Here is a 12,528-nt window from a genome sequence, read left to right as displayed (position 1 = left end):
TGGGAGTGTTGCAGAATTTAGCAGTTCCCTCAGATGACCATTGTTCCTTTTAAAAAGAAGAAAAGAAATAGTGAGTGGATAGAAGTTATGGTGTGGAAAAGAAAGATTACCTCAAAACTGATGTCAATATGCTCATTGAGTTTGCTTTAAGCTTATTTGTGTAGTGAATTTTAGTGGGTGGTGACAAGTGGTAATGCGTTAAAAATATTAGTATCCTTAACATGCTCCAGAGTGGTTTGGCTATAAATCAGAGACATGGAGAATAGAGGATCAGCGTTAAAGATTAGATAAGTTTCAGTGTGGTTCAGCTGAAGCTGTGAAATAGGTGAGTCATTTATTGTTTTCTGGTCTCAGTTTATAAAATAAGGGGGTTGGACCAACATGATGATTTGGTTCTTCTTGACTCTGTCAGAATCAGTATCACTTCAAAAATGAGGTTTTACTGTCACATGCATTGAGTAGCAGGGTGCATAGAACTAAGGGCTGTGAGGATGTTCCTTATGGTTTTTGAGCGTGGCATTTAATATTTTACAGCAAAGTTTTTAGTTTAACATAATTGAACTTGTACTAGATAGGGTTAATAGGCTAGAACAAAAGGTCGAAGCATAAGGCATTAGGCTTAATTAAGGGAGAGCAGGAGTGGCAGGAGTGTGTGACAGTTAAATGGGTTTCCCACAGACTAATGTCGGTTACAGTGCAACCATGCCTCAACTTAAGTGGGTTATTTTGTGCAAAGGGCAGCAGTGATTAGCAGTTTGACATGCCAGACACTTCTGGCCAATCCCATCTGTTTTAGAGGTTAAAAAAGCACACCTTTATGAGCTGATGGACTGATTTGTGTGCCCGTCTGGTAAAGATTAGAAGTCCAAGGCCAGTGCAGTAAACGTCAGTTATAGAATATTGTACTTTCTTCGTTGGCTCATTGTTTTAACCGTCAACTGTTTTATAATGGGGGAATAACTGCTGTTTATGGCGTTGAATGCAAGATGGGTGGGGGAACGAACAGGTGAGAGAGGAAGAAAACTATGTCCAAGACAGAATTGTCAATTAACATGTTCTGGAGCAAGTGTTTCAAATGGAGATGTGGACTACTCTACATACTCTTCATCTTATGGAGGGTTTCTGGTCTGTTCCTTACCGTTTTTGAGTTACAGTGTCCTTTTTTAGAGTTCTCTAAGTAACCTATCAGTGCAGGATATAATTTTATACTCAGAATTGATGTTTCTTTTTTTAGGTATCTCTTTTTTGGACAAGATGGATCATTTACCTCCATACCATATATATATATATATATATGGTTGTATTTCTTTACTTATATAAAGTGTAGTATTTTGTTCACTGACCAAGGGAGAGGTAAGGGAAAAGAAGAGAGAAATGAAAGGGAAACTGTGAGGCTGATACATGCTGTTAACATGAAGTGTGTCCCAACCTAGGCTTGGACGTTTTCCTTCAGTTTTGAGAACTATAAGAGAGCTGCCTTTAAAAGTTCATTTTCAGTTCAAGGTTGTAGCTCATATGAAGACATACAAAGGCTAAAATGTGGTGATAAAAATTGGTTTTAATATAGTCTAATATCCAAGGAAAGGAAAACCTAATTTTATATGTATGAAATAGAACTTTAGATAGATATTATGATCATAATTAGTGAGCTTTAAGAACATGAAGCATTCGGTCTTTTGGATGGGCAGAGGGAAGTGTTTGATAAATAACAAAATGTTGTCCTATTTATCAGAAATTATCATAAGCCTGAGATTTGAAATTAAAAATGTGACCAAGAGCACTGGAAATAATATTTGAAGATGGGGTTGGCCCCAGTATTTTATCCTTATTGAAATATATGAACCATGAATTGTTATGTGTGTGTGTGTGTGTGTGTGTGTGTGTGTTAGATCACTTCAGTCATGTCCTACTCTGTGCGACTGTATGGACTGTAGCCCACCAGGCTCCTCTGTCCATGGGATTCTCCAGGCAAGGACTGGAATGGGTTGCCATGCCCACGTTAAATCCTGAATTATTTTAGAATTAAAATATCTGAAGAAGATATGGTCACTGAAAGTTATATGTGAATCATAATAGTAACTAGTATATTTTAAAATACATGTATGCATTTATTTTTGCTACTAAACTATTCCAAAGTGAACTGGTTTAACTTATAGAGAGAAGTTGAGATATGTTATTTATCACTTTAAAAGGACAAAGTGACAGCAAGGTGTTGGAGTTTGTTTAGGAATATAGTACTTAAAAATGTTTTCATCTTTATGTTCTTTGTGGAGTAACATCAGTTGAAATGATTGGGATCTAATATAGATTTACATGGAAAGAGTCCTGCCCTTTTAGGTAGGGAGAAAAGGTGAAGGGGCATACATTTTATATTATTGCTTCTTCTGTTTTTTTTTTTTTTGGCTTAATCGTTTTTAAATTACAGAGGTTTGGCTTGAGTAGTATAAAAGTGCTTTGGTATAATAGTATTAATACATTAAATGTAAGAGATTTATCTAATTTAATGGACAGTAGCTTCTAAAATGAATCTCCTGGTGATGATATATTAAACCTAAAACAAATATTTGAGGTTCTATATTTGTATTGATAGTACATTTTAAAGGTCTCTAGATCCTAACCTTTTAGTTTCCTTCTGTTTTCTCCAGTAAATTCAAGTGCCAATAACATCTAGTTTGTGTTACAATTTTACTAAAGACATATTTTGTAGGATTAACTTGTTTTTGTCTGTTATGATATTAAATTATAAAGTTTTGAAGAATACACATTGTCCCTTGTAATTTCTGGTAGTCAGTTTCTATCAGCCAGTTTTATTTCTTTACTTTCACTAATGTGGTATTATTGGCTTTGAGATATGTAAAAAGTCTGCTCCTCTAAGCAAATTAGTTGAATATATGCTTGGGTTGTGAAAAATGAAAGCAGAAATGCTTAATATACTTAGCGTTCTGTGTTTGCAGTTCTTGTCCTAAAAATTGTTACAGCTTTATAACCTGACTTTTAGTTGTTAGACATTTTTTTAAAACATTGGAAATAGTAATAGCCCTGTTGCATGTTTTGATCTTTAGTGTTGATAAGGCATAGAATTGTCCTTTGCCTCTGTTCAGGGAGATGGCCTTTAATAAGAGAGCCATAATATCAGATGGATTTAGCAAATACATGTTCTTATTATATTTTGTATGTGTACTTATAAGATCAGTGTGTACAATTATGTATGATACATTTCAGATAGAGATGTTAGAGATGGCTGCACCTGTTGACTGCATTAAGCATTGGGTTGCTCCTAAGGAGGCAGGGAGAAGGCCTCCCCACTGTCTAAGTGCATCACTCCTCCTTGGTAAATGGCGTACATTTTGCTTTTTTGTATTCTGTGACCTTGCAGTCAGTGACTTCAGCCCAGAATAGTTTCAAAGTCATGTAAATGAATGCAATTAAGGTATTGCTTATCATCTTACATAGTTCAGATGGAACTTTATTGGATAGAGAGGTTTGTTTGCTGTATGAGGAAGGTCAAAGTAAGGTTAAATTTTATTACATAAAATGATTTGGTAATGTTTTTATTTAGCTGCTGAAAAAGTAGTGTCCTAATAGGAAATGATAATGCTCTTTTTTGGTTTTAGTCATTAGGCAGTCTCTTCAGTGTTTTTTGTTATTGTTGTTGTTTCTTATTTTTTTTCTCTATTTTAAGGTAATAAGTACTTGTCTCCTAATAAAATTTGGGGAACATATTGCTTTTAGTTATGATTCGAGGTATTTTTGAGTTACACATTAGGTGACATTCCTTGCTGCTGATGGAGGGTAGCTTAGGAGCTGCTGATCTTAGGAGTGTGCTAAAAGAGTGTGCTAAGAGAGTTTGTGTTAATGTTTGTTACCATGCCAGTTGGTGCAGAGTCCCAATTCACTAGGGCAGAAAAGAGCCCTGCCACCCAGTTGGCTGAGTGTTAGTAGGGATTGGGAGAGTATTGACTTAGATGCCAGGAGAGTGTTGCTAAGGCGAACTGAGAAAAGGGAGAAGGAGAGCGTTTGAGAATGGGAATTGAGTATGTGTATGTATGAAGCGTGAAATTTTTTAAAAAGGTGAGTGTTCTCCACTGTGGTTGGCTCATGTAACTACCTGCTTTTGTTGGCTGATCCTATTTTTACTTCAGCATGATGTATTAGTTGATCAAGTCTCTGAGATTCATTGACTCATAAAGCAGACTTTACTCAGCATCAGCTCTGTGCCTTGCACCTTACTAGGTACTGGGGGATACAGAGATGAATGAAAGACTCACAGTCACAGGGGAGTAACAGCAAGCAGGATGCAAAGTGACCCAGAGGCAAGGTGGTTAGAGAGCCTGCTTCCCTAGGATATCACAGAAGCATCACTCAAAGAAATGTGCATGGTTTTAAGGAGACTGAAGGGCACTAATGAAATAATGATGAAAATGCTTTATTTGGGGAGTTTAAGGTTTAGGTTTCTTTCTTTATTTGTAAGCTAAGCTATAATCCTTGAGAACCAGTCATTGACTGTGGGATTATTGTTGTTGTTGTTCAGTTACTCGGTTGTGTCCAACTCTTTTGCAACCCCATGGACTGTAGCTTGCCCAGGACTCAAACCCTCATGTTCTGCATGGCAGGCAGATTCTGTACTGCCAAGACAACAGGGAAGCCCAGGGGTAGAAATTGAGAATTGTAGAAAATGTGAACCTGACATATATACAGTGGCTAGTGTGAGTGGAGTGAGGAGTCTTGGCGAATGCCCATACTTGTCTTATCATTAACTGGGCTCACTGTCCGTTGGCCTGTCGGTCAATATACAGTTTTCTCAGCCACCGCAGTGTTAAACGGGGGCTATGGGTCTTGCTAGCCTAAAACTTTTTCATACACTCTTTTGTTCTTATAAGTATAAACTGTTCCCCATGTTGATGTCATTCTATATCTAGGATGATTCTGATTCCAAGTTTAGTATTTTTTGTTTCTAATGGTCTGGGCGGGGGGGTGGGGGGTTGGAAATGAGGTATTTCAACTCTTGTGTTAACTACCAAGTAATTCTAATACTTTTCTCCCAGAATCTTTGATCATAATTCCCCTTGGTCATTGACATTTACTTCTTATATATAGTTGAGAATTGATGGAAGAGTCTTTACACAGTGTATAGACAGATAAATAGTATGTTTTGATGTAAGTAATTTTGTAATGCATATTTTTTTTATCAGATGTGATCAATAACCATGCTCAAGGAAAACGTCTATAATTAAGAATACTTTTTACTTGCAATACATCTTTTTTTTGGGGGGAGTCATTTTTTCAGATTTTTTTTCAGTCAGTAGTTAAGATTTAATTGTTAAAGATACTGTTGAAATTCTTTGAGATAAGATGAACTTGAAGTAACATTTCTTTTTATTAATTTTCAGAGAGTGCTTGGATTGTGAGCAATTTAAGAACTCTGTTCTCAGGACCCATTACTTTAATACTGGGGAGAAACACATCCAGAAGGTATGTATTTTGCCTCATTGCTCCACTTTTTAAAATGTAGTTAAGCCTTTTCAGTTATAGGAAAGAAAGAATATTATGCCGTATTTAGTTTATTTTTCTTATGCTTCAGAGATTGTTAACTGAGTTGCTTGACATTTGTAACAGAGGAGAGGGATATATTTCAGTGTTGGTAAATTCTGAATTTTGTGTGAGTACAAGAAATCTGGTTTAGATGGAACCAGTTTTGCCTTTTTTAAACATCTGAGATACTTACATTTTACCTTTTGAGCACAGTACTATTTTAAAGAATGTTTTGATTTGAAAATCAGTTGTAAAAAATTCCCGTTTATCTGAAACGGTGTGAAATATATGTTAAATATTCAGGCAGTCTTAAAGTTCTTTGTGCCTACATAAAGTTCTACCTTCTAGAATAGGGACCAGCTGTCATCTGTATTTCCATCAGTCTTTCATCAGGGTCCATGGAAATAAACAACCAGGTCACCTGACTCCGCCTCTGAACATCCATCTGCTCAGTTCCCTCTGCATTATCGCATGTGTGTAGGTTGGTGCAACATAGTAATTCATCTGCTCCATAGGCCCTGAGTCTCAGGACATGTGATATATTCCTGGGAAGGAAGGATTTTAAGATTGTCAGTTGGTAAACTTACCTGCTTTGTGTTTCTGTCCTTTACAATCCCAAGACCCCATGAGGACATACCAGCCAGTTTTGCTGAGGTCAGTGGTGAACACAGGTCACCTTCAGTCATATCCCAGATTTCCTTGGTGTCCTCCTTCATATCTCCTGTAAGTGTTGTGGTGGTCTTTTAAAAGACTTGGCAGCTGTCTTGCTAGACTAGAAGCTGATAAAGGAAGAATGCGTTAATACATTTAATAAGATAATATATTTGTTAAAGTTGTAGTGATTACATGTGACTATTAACTGAAGATTGGTCAACTTCTAGCGTCAACTTCTTTGAATCCATATGACTATTAACTGGATAGTCTTCATTTATATTCACACGAAATAACACAAAAGTCAGTTTTACAGATTTTCTTATGTGATCACTTGTCAAGCACTATGAGTTTGTAGAATTGGATCAATATAGTCTTTTATATTTCTATAGCACAGTATATTGAACTTTGTAGGTTTAAGGTTATTCACTATTAGCAAAACAACATTTTCTCCCTGTTCCTGTCAGATGGAGAGGGTAAAAGCAAATAGTAAATTTAAATAAACACATTAGAACTGTAAAAGAACTTCTAAGTGAACTCTCAAATACTAAATTTAATTTTTATATATACTTTATCAGTGACAGAGGATATGATCTGAAAGCCTGAATTTTGTGAAATTTAAAGTTATCTTTTTAAATTAAAAGCACATTACATACTTAAAAATATAAACATTCAAATAGTTCATAAGTATTAGTTATAGAGAGGTTTCCTATACTTTTTAAAGCCATTGTAATTTATCCGTTTATGAAAATTCATCAAGTAATTGCAAAATTAAGAGCAGGTTGAATAGAATTGAACTGGTTATTAGCTTTTATTAAAAAGAAATTGCAAAGAAATTTAGTTGCAGGGTTGAACAGAGAAATTCTTATATAAATTTTGAATAGAAATTGCTTTTAAGTCGTTCTTTTGAAAATAACTTATGTCAAACTTTTTTAAAAATAATTTCTTATTTTTTAAAAAAACCCATTTTACTGAAGTCTAACTTCAACTTGGCACTCCTACTTGCTAGTTCAAAGATTTTTGGCAACCCACTCCAGTATTCTTGCCTGGGAAATCCCGTAAACTGAGGAGCCTGGCAGGCAACAGTCCATGGGGTCACAAGAGTTTGACATGAATGACTACACCACCACTGCCACCCTGCATAACTATATCTACCCCAGAAGGTTCGCTGGGATCTGTCCTGGTCAGTACTGCTTCCACCCAACAGAAACTGTCTTTGGCATCTTATACCTTGGATTAGTTTCGTTTGTTTTTGAACTTGATACAATTGGAATCATATAGTGTGAACTCTTTTGTGTCTGACTTTTTTGATTAACATTATGTCTTTGAGTCATCCATGTATATGTCACCCCCCCTCCCCACTGCCCAATCGTGTATATTCCATTGTATGATTATACTATCCTTTATCTCTTCTACTGTAAATGGACGTTGAATATCTTACCAGTTTGGGGCTAAAATAAGGTTACTGTGAACTTTTAAAAATCTTTTGGTAGAAATAAGCATCATTCATTTCTGATCATTTCTGCACAGGGATGGAACTCCTGTGTTACAAAATATATGTGTCTAACTTAATAGTAAATAGATACTTAGAGTGCTTTTAAGGATATTTAGGAACTGTCAATCATTGTATCTTTTACTAATGATAGCTCTTATTATGAAGTGGACTTATTTTTCTCTAGCTTTATGTGAACTCTAAAGTTGTTTTTCTAAGAATTATGAAATTTTCCTATCTGTTAAAATTAAGTAGCCAGTTTTCTAATTCCATTATGTGTTTGGTTCATGAAACTTAACATCTGTCCTAACCCCACTGAAAGCAAGTAAGACAGAACCCTCCTGTACATACTTATAACTAAGGAAATACTGAAATGGATTTTCAAACAAATTGCTCACATCATATAATGAAGCCTTTTACTTTATTGTTGAATTTTTAGTAACCTCTTTGACTATCTAAAATCTTGGATATGTTTAGTAACAAAGTAGTACTTCCACATTTATGATGAATGTTTCTTGTGACCTTTATCTGGGTTTATATTAATCTGCTTGCTGATTAAGTGAAATCATTCACTCTAGAACATAGGTACTTGAGAAATTTTATATTAATCTTTTTCTCAGTCTTTTTTATAGAGCAGAGATGTTCTATTGAACTATAATGTTAGCTCAAATTTTAAATTTTCTAGTGAGTGAAGTGAAGTCGCTCAGTCATGTCCTACTCTTTGTGACCCCATGGACTATAGCCTACCAGGCTCCTTCATCCATGGGATTTTCCAGGCAAGAGTACTGGAGTGGGTTGCCGGTTTCCTTCTCCAGGGTTTCTTCCCAACCCAGGGATCGAACCCAGGTCTCCCGCATTGTAGGCAGACTCTTTACCGTCTGAGCCACCAAGGAAGTCCTAGTAAGGCATATTAAATAAAGTGAAAAGCTGATGAAGTTTGTAAAATATTTTATACTGATATCTACAAAATACTATTTCATTGCTTAATTAGTATAAAATCATGAGATATTTTACATTCTTTTTCTCATGCTAAATTTTTCACATTCAGGGTGTATTTTCACTTTGTATCTCATTGTAGTTCAGACTAGTCAGTTTTAAAGTACTCAGTAGCCACATGTGTCTGGTGAACAGTAAGGTTATAAAGTTACATCTTGGATGTTTTAATAAAGATACTTCTTTAGTTAAATTCATATCTGTTAAAATATACTAAAAATTCAGTGCAAAGATTTCATGCAGATGCTAATTTGGTTATGTTTCTGTAGGTCTCAAACAGCCTGTTTTTCCTTCAGTATAGGAATAAATTACATTTTAAAAATTGAACACGAGATTAATGCAATTAGCCTGCATTTTGGGGTCATTTGTGTGAAAAATGTGTCTTTCAACGGTAAAATCAAAATGTCAGATCCACATTGTCTCTCCTCCTCTAGATTATATGCTAGTAGAATTTTATTTTTTTTTTAAGCATGGCTGTTTTAATTTTAGGGTGATAAATTGACATATGATGTAACTTTACTATCTTCCAAGTAGAATAGTGAAGTGAGTGAAGTTGCTCAGTCGTGTCCGACTCTCTGCGACCTCATGGACTGTAGCCTACCAGGCTCCTTCGTCCATGGGATTTTCCAGGCAAGAGTACTGGACTGGGTTGCCATTTCCTTCTCCAGTAGAGCAACTCAGAAAAGGTTGTATGCATATAAATGTATCTATGACTTTTTATTAATTAGGATATTCAAAGAATACCTAAATTTTGAGGGTTAATGTTTATTCATGAATATATTTGCCAAGTGAGATGACGCGAGATCTGTAAGCTGTCTTACTTGAACTTGGGTCAGATTTTGCTACCACTTTGGTTTGTTTTAAATTTTTTAGTGTTCAGAATTTGGAATGTGAATAAAGAAATACTAATTTATGACAGTGGTCATTTGTGGAAGGCTGTCATAAGTAGTAAAGCTTATTAAGCAATACTTTCCATAATTGCATGTGTTAACAGTTATTTTGGGTTCTTAATATAAGGGGGGTGTGTGTGTGTGTGTGTGTGTGTGTATGTGGTTCCTGATAGTGGCAATATTTCACAAATGTATACTCACCTCCAAACTCATCATTAAATATGTACAGCTTTTTCTAGCTAAATCTTTTCTCAATAAAGTGGTTTAAGAGAATGCTGGATGTCTAGAAGGAGCTCATAAGTATTTATAAGTGTTTGTTGACTAAATAGTTATTGAATGTGTATTTTTCACTCCCCAAATTTTGCCTTATGGACTTTCTGAGGCAGGGAGTATTTGAAGGAAGAGAAAACAAAATCTTCAATTATATTTGTAATAATACATTTGATAATTTGAATTAGTTAAAAGTAGTTTATCAAACTGATATGTATATCTCAATTAAGAGTAATATGTAGATATGAAGTTTTCTAAAAATAGAGTGTAAGTATTATGATCAGGTCTTTCATCTTTTGAGTATACAAACATGCATTTTTCCATTTTGTTATAAAATAATGGTAATCAGCTTAAGAAGTACGTCTATAAGAGATACCTTGTGTTTCTGTAAAATATAGAGATTCATTGTGTTTTAAAATTACTATGAATCAGGCAGACCTTGATGATTTTTAAGAAGTAATTTCTATATGGTGAATTAAAGGTTGTCTTTCCATCTTATATAGATATTTTCTTAATGTAGTTTTGGAAAGTTTCAGTTTTAGGTCATCTGTAATAAAGTGATCAAAGACTTAGAGTACTGAGGAATGGTATTTGTTACTCTAGAATACATTCAAAGGAGGTGGTCTAAGTGTTTATTCCATTTTAGCGTTGGTAGCTTTTATGAGATGAGTTAAGCAGTCTTTCCTGCAAGTCTATTTGCAAGCTTTGAGTTTTATATTATGCCTTTATATATTCAGCACATTATAACTGGTGACCATATATACAAGTATTTCTGTAATCATTTTCATTAGAATAGAAAGAATTATGAGATTTGATTTCTTACTTTTTCCACTGCCATCTGCTAAATCAAGCTTTAGTATTTCATGATTGTTATACAGTTACTGTAGTAGCTTCCTAACCACTCTTTTACCTTTTAGTGTTTATTATCTAATATGTTCTCCACACTACAGCACAATAAAACTTTCTGAAGAGATAATCATTACCCTGAACACAAAGACCTTTGCCCACAAGATTAAGGCCGGGCTCTACTTCTGCCTGGTCCTGCATCGTATTCCATTTGCCTCATCCTTGAGCATGTTAACTGCACACTTCTTATACTGCCACGGTTGTGGCTGTCTTCATCTTACTTGTGTTGTGATCTCTCTATCTCTCTAGTTCTTTTTCTACAAAAACGCTGTGCTTCCTGTGATTCATATGATCACCCTAGAGAAAGGAACAAGCGCCCTCTTCCACTCTCTCTCAGGAGTTGATGAGTACCATTCACACAGCATTATTTTATTGATCTTTTCAGTGAGATTGTAAACTTCTAAAGGGAAGGGACCATTTCTTTTGTAAATTTGGGATATACAAAGCACCTAGCTTGATGCCTCCCATATGCAGGGTAGTAAGTTAAAGTGTTGATGAAAAAACAACTTCAGGGTGTATATACCCTGGAGCTTTAAAAACAATCAAAGGATTTAAAAATTCATCCTGCATTATATTATGTAAGTTATTTAAACTTATTGTGCAGTAGTTTTTGCATGCGGTTTGTGTGAAGATGAAATGATAGCGTGTGTGTCAGAAACCTGTCGGTTCCAGAGCTTGACGCAAGTGTTTGTGATAGTCCCCACACTGAATTTTGTTGAGCATGTAAATTTCTTTGTCTTAATGTGAAGCATATAGAATGTTGTTCAATATTCTTTACCTGAATGACAGCAAGGTTGATTTAATGTTAGCTGATTGTGTATTCTAAGTTTCTTTACTGTTCACCTGAAACAAGAATGAAAATACAGATGCCTTTGGTGAAAGTAATGAATTACCTTTTTAGAATGATTAGTTTCAAAGATGAATGAATTTAAAAATCTTGTTAACTTTACAAAATTGATCCTTAATTCCTCATATTGAATTACATTAGGGTTAAATACAGTTTTTTTAAGGACATCTTTGCACAGATTTCCATAAATTTCTTAAAGGTGACCCCATCTGTGTCAGTTCTCTTTCCTAGAAGTATTTAAGACTAAACAGCTTACCTGGCTAGTGCAGGTTTTTAATAGGACTGAATTTGGGGAAAGTTTTTTCCTTTGTGATATAGTTCTAGTGCTAAGAGAAGTATTTTGGAATAGCACAAGTTTCTGCCTTTCAGAGATCTTTTACCCCTCAAAAGCAAAATCTGAGTGTTATGTATACATTGATAATAGCTATAAATTAGTTTAAAGAAAGAGAGAGATCGACATTCAAGGGGAAATGAATTTTCATAGGACCAGCATCCTAAACCACGAATGCTGTCATCACAGTGTTTTCCAGGTGGTGCTCGTGGTAAAGAACCCACCTGCCAACACAAGAGATGTAAGAGATGCAGGTTCAGTTCCTGAGTAGGAAGATCCCCTGGAAAAGGCAATGGCTACCCACTCCAGTATTTTTGCCTGAAGAATCCCATGGACAGCGGAGCCTGGTGGGCTGCAGTCCCTAGGATCACAAAGAGTCAGACATGACTGAGGTGACTTAGCACACACACAGGCACTGTCATCACACATAGAATAGGCCCTGAAAATGTGGACCCATTATGGTCTTCTTATTTAAATGCTCAGATACTGGTGACACAAAGTAGTGACAGAGACTGTATTAGTAAGAAGAGGGAATGATTGTGGTCTCTAAGTCTTCCTTGTTGTTTAGCCACTCAGTTGTGTCCAACTCTTTTGCCACCCTATGGACTGTAGCCTA

General features: G+C 35.4%; 1 protein-coding gene across 1 annotated transcript in view; it reads left to right on the top strand.

The window, feature by feature from the left end:
- The window catches only part of NRIP1 (nuclear receptor interacting protein 1), a 108,456-nt gene that overhangs the window by 18,411 nt on the left and 77,517 nt on the right, over positions 1 to 12,528 (top strand). Inside the window, exon 2 of the mRNA XM_086411846.1 lies at positions 5,391 to 5,472. The gene's annotated coding sequence lies outside the window, so the exon portion shown is untranslated. The remainder of the gene's footprint in view (positions 1 to 5,390; positions 5,473 to 12,528) is intronic.

Source organism: Bos grunniens, chromosome 1 (genome assembly GCF_055505025.1).
Source record: "Bos grunniens cultivar Pamir isolate PY7600 chromosome 1, Bosgru_T2T1.0, whole genome shotgun sequence".
In the NCBI taxonomy this organism is placed as follows: Eukaryota; Metazoa; Chordata; class Mammalia; order Artiodactyla; family Bovidae; genus Bos; species Bos grunniens.
This window is presented reverse-complemented; position numbering and strand designations above follow the sequence as displayed.